Here is a 9,267-nt window from a genome sequence, read left to right as displayed (position 1 = left end):
AGTCCAAGCTGTGTGGTGAGACTCTGTACCAAATACATAAAATGGAAAAATAATAATAATGTTATGTATACATGTTTACCTTGAGTTACACAAATATCAAATAGCTTTTTGATAAACTAATCATATAGAAATAGTTTTACTTAGTATATATATTTTGCAGATTACTAAAGCAATACAAATTAATCTTGGATTTTAAAATGTGGCTAAACAACTTGATGTATTCATAAAATGTTTTCACACATTAAACACAATTTTATAAACTGATTGTATCACCTGATATGACATCTTTAAAAAATGATGTATTTCTTTCAATATGTGTGTTATTTCACTAAATAATTTAAAGGGATTTAAATCACTTGTATAGTTGCATGATAATTTATAGAACTAATTTATTGTCTGTGCTTATGTAGTTGCTTTGAAATACCACCACAGGCCTGGCATGATGGCACATGCCTGTAATCCCAGTACTCGAGGGGCTGAGTCAGGAGGATCATTGTGAGTTTGATACCATCCTGGGCTATGAAGTGAGTTCAAGGCCAGCCTGAAATGCATAGTGAGACTCTGTCTCAAAAAAAAAAAAAAAAAAAAAAAAAAAAAAAAAAATACTATTTCAATGAATATGCTTGCAGGTACATATTTGTACACATCTGCTGTTATTACGGGGAGCACAAATTTATGGAAGTGAAATTGTTGTCTTAAAGAGTAATTACAATTGTTCAAAAAGTTTTCTATCAATTGGAAAAATAGGGGCCTAGGGATGTAACTTTGTGATAGAAAATATGGTTAGTGTATGCAATGTCCTGTATTCAATCTCTAGCCCCAAAAAGGAGAGGGAGAGAGGGAGAGAAGGGTGAGAGAAAGAAGGAAAGAAAGAAAGGAAGGAGGGAGGGAGGGAAAGAAGTGGGAGGGAGGAAACAGAAGTAGACTATTTATAAAAATATCATTAAGAGGGGCCGCGGAGATGGCTCAGTGGAATAAGCACTTCCCTGGCAAGCGCAAGGGCCTGAGTTCAATCCCCAGTTCTGAAAAAAAAAAAATCATTAAGAAAATTCACATTTTTAAACTCCCTTTGAGTATATGAAAAAGAAAAATAGGGTATAGGCTTTTATACCAAATATTTTATCTTGTCTCTATAAAATATACTATCATAAAAAATTTCCATGGTAACAATGTCTAGATTTTAAACTATAATGTTTATGTGTTATAAGTACTGAGAGAAATTAGGAATTCCTGTACTTTCTTATATTTTAATGTCTTTTTTAAAAGCCTTCAAAGATATCAGCCTAAACCAGAGCAGAATAATGGGTAGGCAGAAGGGGCAGTGTGTGTGTCCCATCAGTGGACTATCAAGCACTTACCTGAGTAGATTGCAAAAGGTTAGAAAAGAGTTAATAACTTGCTTCAAGGATAATAAGTCATCTTCTCTTGTCAGTAAGCATGTCAGCACAATGGACCAGCACTTTTGACAAACGAGTATTAATTATTTAGGTGTTTGGGTGTATGAACATGGCATCACAAGCACTAGCACTTGGAAGGACTCTCTGGCAAATGGTAACAGCGATGAATAAGATGAACCCTTCCACTTGAGGCTTCCAGTTTGCAGCACTTTTTCTTCTGGCTGCCTCATGATAAGCATAAGTACAAAAGGTGTTTTCGTAGGCTATTTGCTGTACGGAATTAAGAATATTTTATCACTTTTTGAAAAAAAAGGATTTAGTGGAAGATGTAGGCTACTAGAAGAAAAGGAAAAGCAATAAATTTGGGTTTTATTTTCATCTCTGTTACTGTTAGGACAAGATATTGAGAAAGACAGTTCATCAAAAACATTACGTCATGTATCAACACTGTATTAAACTTGATGAGATATATTAAAGGTATCCCATAGTTCCCTGGCCCAAAGAAGTCTATAGCATTGGCATTTAGATTATTTTTTCCAAATACTGCTACATTGAACATACCTGTACCTAAATATTTGAAGAAGACACAGATTCCTGCAAATAAAGTCATGGGTTAAGGAGTATCTAGTAGTAATATATTTTCTGCCTCATTCATTTACTATTTTACAGACTAGACTGGTACAGAATAATCTGCTTGTTGTTGGGTACAAATAACACCAGAGATAAAAAGACAGTAAGCAAAATGAATTTGGCTCTGGAGAGCAGGTGAGATATAAATGAGCAGAAAGGAAAAGAGAGGTTAATGGAGAGGAGAGCAGCAGGGTAAGTGAGGCAGACGTTCAACTGTGCCTGTACTTTGAGGGAAGACATCAGAAATCAGCCTGGCAGGAGTGGAGGTTCCTGTGGAACAGCCTCCGACAGGCAAGGCTTAGCTGTATTACTGACAGCATTCAAAGATACTTAGATTTCATGTTATAGGGGGAAATAAATCATAATAGTTTCCAAGGGAACAATGATTGCTTAATGAGAACAGCATCTTAGGAACATCGATCTGTCCCTTAGCATCAGATGATTGGTCAGCACAGGTGGATGGTGGAGGAAAAGTCCTAGCTAAGAAGTGACCCGAATAATGCAAGCACAGCTCGTGTGCTGCTGGAAGCTGGCAGCCCTGGGGAGAGAAGAGATTCCTGTAAGAAACACTAGAAAGAGAATGTGATTGGGTGACCACAGATTTGTAGGGTAAAGAAGTCAGTATTTTAGGGTTTTCTACCTAAGAGGAACAACACAGTGCCATTAATAATATGTCTTTGGTTCTGTGCTAAGAGCTAATTTCATTTTCTTTTTGTGTAACCCTAACTTACAAACTTATGAGAAAAAATATTAAGTTAAGTTGAAGAACAGTACTGCCAGGTGGCAGATATAAAATTCATCAAAATTGGCTTCTAGAAACTGAATTACCAAAGAAGAGAAAGGCTTCTACAGATTCTTCTATGGGAATAATACAAATACCCATGAGAATTTCTCTGGAATGATAGCAATTTAGATTATATAACCCCATTTCCCACATAATTCAACTGTTTCTGTGGAGTTTAGTGCTAAAAGTCAGCATGTCCAAAGTTATTCTGAATCATAAAGAATATTTTTAAGAGCTGTATCTCAAGCCATGCAAAGATAGGCCAAATGTCAAGGCTGCAGCTTGAGGTGTCATTCTTCAAAAGGCAATATGCAACTCTTCCACTGGGCAAACAGTGCAGCAGTTCCTGAGCTGACAGCATTCAGGCTGGCAAGAATTGTCTTGGTGTGTGGATGTTTAAAATCTGTAGATGAAAGCAGAATGTAGGGAAAATTTTACTAATTATTTTATCTTAAAGTTCAAAGGATGGAATGGGCAGTTAGCAAAGATTTATAGCAACTATTCATTAATGTTATCTAGGTGATCGACTCAAAAGAATAGCAAAACACATACCAGGATAGACGCTGCATATTATCCAAACCTAAACTAATCCAAGGAAAAACAACAAGAAATTACAGTGTTCATATATCATGCTTTGTATGGTAGAGTCTTGGTCTTGGTTACAACCAATCTGATACAAACAACAGAATATATGGTACTAGGAAACCCTTAAGGGTGTTACCAGAAGGCAAGTTTGAAGCTGTTGTTTTTGAATCTAGATAAAAAAATTGCTTACCAATTAAGACAAAAGATTAGCTTTCACCAACTTTAAATAATGTCTTCTGGAATTCTGTGAATCCTAGTAACTATAAATATAGGAAACTTTATTATCTTTGCTACTATAGATAGTTTTAACAGTACAAACACTCTAAGTCTAAAATTGTATTAATAAACTACTCACTGTAAATAAATTTGAATGTAGATACTTTTAAGATTTTTTTGTCAGCCCTTAATGAAGTGCAGTAAGTAGTATTCTGGCAGTTGAAGAAAGTTAATATGTTCCTGTGTCACTAACTTGACCACCAAAGAATAATCCGGGTACAGAGAATAAAACTCATTAATTCCTAGTACTAACACTTTAACACATGAAAGAAAGATGTATCTGATTTAATTTCAAGTCATCTGTATTACTCAGAAAGTATTAACTGTGAAGTGAATGGGTATTAAAGAATGGAAATTGCATTTACGAGTGGGCTATAAAAATCAAAGAAAAATGAAACTTAGTTTAAAATCCTAGTATCTCTAGGCTCTCTCTTTACTATTTTGTAAAGTACTGAAAATGTTTGGATGGGCTTTATATTTGAGGTTAAAAATATAAATCTTTTCCATTCTGCAATGTAAAATCTTACAACATTTTCCTTTATATGTAGTTATGATGGCCATTATAATTAAATAAAGTATATGGGTTTTTTCATTGCATTATTTTATTTTTAATCAGATTTTATTGGTACATTTTATTTTATTTTTTCCCATAATTTTATTGATAAACAAATAGCAATGAGACAGTTTCAAATCAAATTGGTAGGACAGTTTCAATAATTAACACATTGCATACATTCTTCCTAGTGATTAATTGCTGTGCAAAATAAAGTATATGTTATGTTGCATATATACCATACAAATTTCAGATTGCTTTTTCATGCTTATCTAATTGAACTAAATTTTGATATTTTAGAAAGATGAGTCTTTGTTTATATTTTAAAATATCAGAAAGAAGCACTGACTCTCAAATATCTAAAACTCTTGTTAATTACATTTCAGACTCCCACTTCTTTTATACTTGTCTTGAAACCAAGGGTCAGTTCTCCAGAAGGGAAAAGACTCAAGGACAATGTAATTGAGCAGTTTGAAAAACAATATTTAAGAAGGAAATAACCTGTCACCTAATTTTTAACAAAAGACACTATAAAATGGACATGTTTTAGTATATGTGCTGCCGAAGCGAGCACAAAATGGACATGTTTTAAATAAAACAGTGATACAACAGTTCATTTCAGGCAAAATAAAACTTGTTCTATGGGGGTTCAGATACCTCAAGCAAATGTTCATTATGGGTTGCCCTATAGCAGTGATGACAGAACTAGAGACTGAGGGCCCAAACTGCAACCCAAACCCTGCTTATTTCTAATGAAGTGCCAACATTGCAATTAAACATGAATAATGAGATTTTAGTTTTAATAAAACAACTCAGGCATCAACATCTTTTGTCCTAAAACACACACACACACACACACACACACACACACACACACACACACTTGCTATAGAACACACACAGACATACTTGCTATAGATTCTCAACCACTGTCTTAGTAGTTAGAGAACAGAGGCAAATTAGGAAAAGCAGAATAAGGAACAAAAGTGGAACACTTCACTAATCAATATCCTTTTTAAAAGCATATCATTTATATACCTCTTTCCATTCTCAGAAATCAAAATTTTTTTTAATTTTATTTATGTCTCTGTGTGTGTGTGTGTGTGTGTGTGTGTGTGTGTGTGTGTGCCAGCTCAGCCCACCAGGGGGCGGGGCTGGCTGGCATGTGGTGCTGGGGGATTGAACCGTGGTCCTTGTGCTTTGCTAAGCTTGTTCTAAGTAGGTGTTTTAGACCACTGAGCCATCTCACCAGCCCCAATCAAAAGAATTTTAAGTAGAAAAATTAAAATGATTCTTAGTTTGCTATTCTCACATCCTTTTTACACCTGCCTAGTTTTGACCCTGATCCTTTTACACACACAAGATGTGTAAGCATCCAACCCACATTGTAGCAGATAGCTAACTAGCAGTCAACCTGTTACACCCAGCTGAACTGAACTAAAGTGGTACAGAGTGTGGGAGGCCCACCTGGGGATTGTTGCCAGCAGCATAAGAGACAGAACTGGAGAAGCTGTCCAGAGGCTGTTAGGGATACTGTTTGGAGAAGCTGTTGGAGCTGCTGTTCCACTGGGGCTGTTCTGCTGGAGAACCTTGTCATGCTGGCCTTCCTGGTGAACTTGGCTGGGACCTTCACTGTTGCCGAGAATAGCTATGGTCCATTTTGGAGGTGCTCTGGTCCTCATCTTCAGCATTGCATCCTCACTCAGGAGGGGAAAATGGTGCACTACTCAGCCTCGTGGAGAAGCTTGTCACGTTAGCTTTCCTGATGGAAACTGAGTTTTCCTCATCTTTTGAGGAGCTCAGGACCTCACTGTTGCTGAGGATGGCTGGTACTTTTGGGGGGGCTGTGGTGCTTACCTTAATCATTGCTTCCTAGCTCCAGTTCACATCTGCTAGCACAGATCTTTCATCCAGCTAGAATAGACTTCCTAGCTTCCACCACTGACCTTTGAGCCTTCCCAGCACAGATCCATGAAGTGGGCCTGCATGAGACATTGACTTGGGCTGTAGGTACTAGGCCTCCTAGGTCTTTAGCTGGACTCATGCAGGACATTAGGATCCAGGTCCTCAGCTGGATCATTTGGTCTTTAGTTCATGGACAAATTTCCTGCACTCTTTGTATGCTATTCTTTGGGTGATTCATTAGAAAATAATACTACAAAATGTGCCCTGTATTGTATTGTTCTCCTTGCAAAGCCTCAAACCATGACACACATCATGACAATACCTTCTTTCCCTCCCTCCCTTCCTCCCTGGCCCTGGCCCTCTCTCCCTGTCTCTGGCTCTCCTTCCCTCCCTTGCTGCCTCTCTCCCCTGATAAATTATTAAAGCACAATGAACTGATGACACTGGTTTTCAGAATCAGTAACTTGTTATCACATTAGTTAAACTTTTCCTCCTGCAAAATAACCTTTGCCTGCAAACAGGTTCAGGGGCTGGGGGTTTCATCCCCGGGCCGGCTGTGCCAGCTCTGCCCCTGGAGCGCACTGAAATGGCTATTAAGACTGGGTATGGTGGTACACACCTGTAATCCCAGCTCTGGGGCTGGAGGGGCTGTAAACAGGAGAATCATTGAGTCAGATCTAGTACTGAGACCCTGAACATCTGTAGACTCTTCCCTAAAATGCAAAAAAAAAAAAAACTTGACTTTGTTCTCAGAGTATAATTTCTTCTCATTCCCACCAACTCCCACAACTCCCACCACTGAAAATGGAAGAAGTCTATTCTCTTCAGATAACTATAATTTAGGGTTCTTCTCCAAAGACTGTTAATTAAATAAAAATATTCACTGTTAAATCTTCACATTGAGAAATAGACTTTGAAAAAAAAATTTGGTTCTTACAGGGTCTCACTACACAGCTCAGACTCATACTGATCCTCCTTTTTTCAGCCTCCCCAGTGCTGGGATTACAAGCATGTGCCACTATGCCAGGACTCTGTGTTAGGCTCAGTGTACCCTGTGGGCAAAGCTGGTGCCGCATGTGGTGCTGGGATTGAACTGCATTGCCTGCCCTTGCCTAAGGAGGAGCTTTAGCCACTGAGCTATCTCATTGGCCCCCTGAGAAACAGACTTTGTAAACGTTTTTTGAAACCTACTTATAGGGGTGATTAGCAAAATTTCACTGCATTGCTTTAGAATGTAATTATAAATTCCCCATATTCTCAGCTTCTTATAATTATATATAAAATATTTATATTCATAAACAGTATCCTACTGATTTCTGAAAGTCTATTCTGCTAATCACCAGGAATTCTATAATGAACAAAATATGTATTGTCCCTACCCTTATGGGGCCTCACAGATTTGCTACTAGTGTTCAGTTTTCTTGGAAATCTTACATATGATTTAAAGATCTTCTGATAGGCAAAGTGAAAAACCCAAGAAAAGTATAACTTGTTCTTAATTCACTCTATTATCTCAATCACTTTGTAATGTTAAATTAGGAGCTTAAGTGAAATAGCTCCATTGTCTCCTCTCAAGTACAGTACTGTCCTAATAGCATCATCTACTGCACTGTTGGTACCACAGACTAAGTAAAATCTAGACATGTATTTTACAAACTCTTTTTTTAAAAAATAGTTTTTGTATTTATTCTTTTGATATGAGGTCTTGCCTCGCAGTTTGAACTGATAGTGATCCTATTTCTCAGCCTCTCCAGCACTGGAATTACAGGCGTGTGCCACCACATCTGATTTTGGGTGCAAAGACAGCTGAGCTATCTCCCTAGACAACTAAGTCTTATTTAAGGCCTGGGTAAAATTATGCATTTACTCATTTAAAATAAAAAACTTGGCCCCAAGTCTCAGGCCCCAAGTCTCAGGCCCCAGGCCCCAAGCCTCAGGCCCCAGGCCCCAGGCCCCAGGCAGGCAGCTCCCTCCGTCATGAAACGGGGGCTCATCGTGGGTGCCGGGCTGACAGGAAGTCTGTGCGCCGTGCTGCTGAGAAAGGAGTGTCCGGTCCTCTCTACCTCGCCGTGTGGGACATGGTGGGGCAGCCAGGGGAAGAATGAGCACAGCCTGCAGCCCTCAGGACCCACGCTGCACCGCGGACTTGGGCGCCCAGTACGTGACCTGCATGCCTCAGTATACCAAAAGACCAAACTTTTTATGATGAACTGTGAGCTCATGGTATTTTGAAGCCTCTGGTCTCTCCTATTGAAGGAATGTTAATGAAAGAAGGAAACTGTAACTTTGTGGCCCCTCAAGGAATTTCTTCAGTTGTTAAGCACTACCTGAAACAATCAGGTGCAGAAGTCTCCTTCAGACATTGTGTGACTCAGATCAACCTGAGAAATGGCAGATGGGAAGTCTTCAAGAAAACAAGCTCTCTGGAGCAGTTTGATTTTGTTGTCCTCACAATGCCAGTTCCTCAGATTCTGTAGCTTCAAGGGGACTTTGTAAACTAACCAGGAATTGAACTTGGGTCCTTGCGCTTGCCAGGGAAGCACTTATTCCACTGAGCCATCTCTCTGGTCCCCCATTAACAATTCTTGAACACTGATTCTACTTTTTTACTGCTAAGACTCTCAAGTAATTTGTCAAGTACTAAAAGGTTGTGAGTGGCATTATTTTTTGTTGTTCCTACTAAATTCCCTAGGGACACTAAGTTTGGAAAGAATTGCACTAAAAATTTATCATTAACATCATTTTCCCTGCCTATAAAAAGACTTTTTATTGAGTTGTAATTATATAAAAAAATTGACATGATTTATGTGAACATCTTAATTTTTACCAATGTAATGCATAATGGCAATGTGGGTTATCCATATACCCACTTGATCAAAAAATAAAGTACACTTGCCTGAGGGGGGAAATAAAATAAAATAAAAAACTTAAGACCCTGTCCGAGCCCAGGTCGGATGACATGATACTTTACTTGGAAGACCAAAAAAACTCCACCAAGAAGCTACTAAAATTAATACAGAAATTCAGTAGCATAGTAGGTTATAAGGTCAGTACCCAAAAGTCAATAGCATTCCTCTACACAGACAACAAACACACTGAGAGGGAAATTATAGAAACAATACCTTTTACAATAGCAC

At 38.2% G+C, this 9,267-nt stretch overlaps 1 protein-coding gene and 1 pseudogene across 8 annotated transcripts in view; both read left to right on the top strand.

The window, feature by feature from the left end:
• Positions 1–9,267, top strand: part of Mipol1 (mirror-image polydactyly 1) — a 349,459-nt gene that overhangs the window by 295,348 nt on the left and 44,844 nt on the right. The gene's annotated exons all lie outside the window — the stretch shown is intronic.
• Positions 8,108–8,631, top strand: LOC101585474 (annotated as a pseudogene).

This window comes from Octodon degus, unplaced genomic scaffold, assembly GCF_000260255.1.
Source record: "Octodon degus isolate 3935 unplaced genomic scaffold, OctDeg1.0 scaffold00086, whole genome shotgun sequence".
NCBI classification, from domain to species: Eukaryota; Metazoa; Chordata; class Mammalia; order Rodentia; family Octodontidae; genus Octodon; species Octodon degus.
This window is presented reverse-complemented; position numbering and strand designations above follow the sequence as displayed.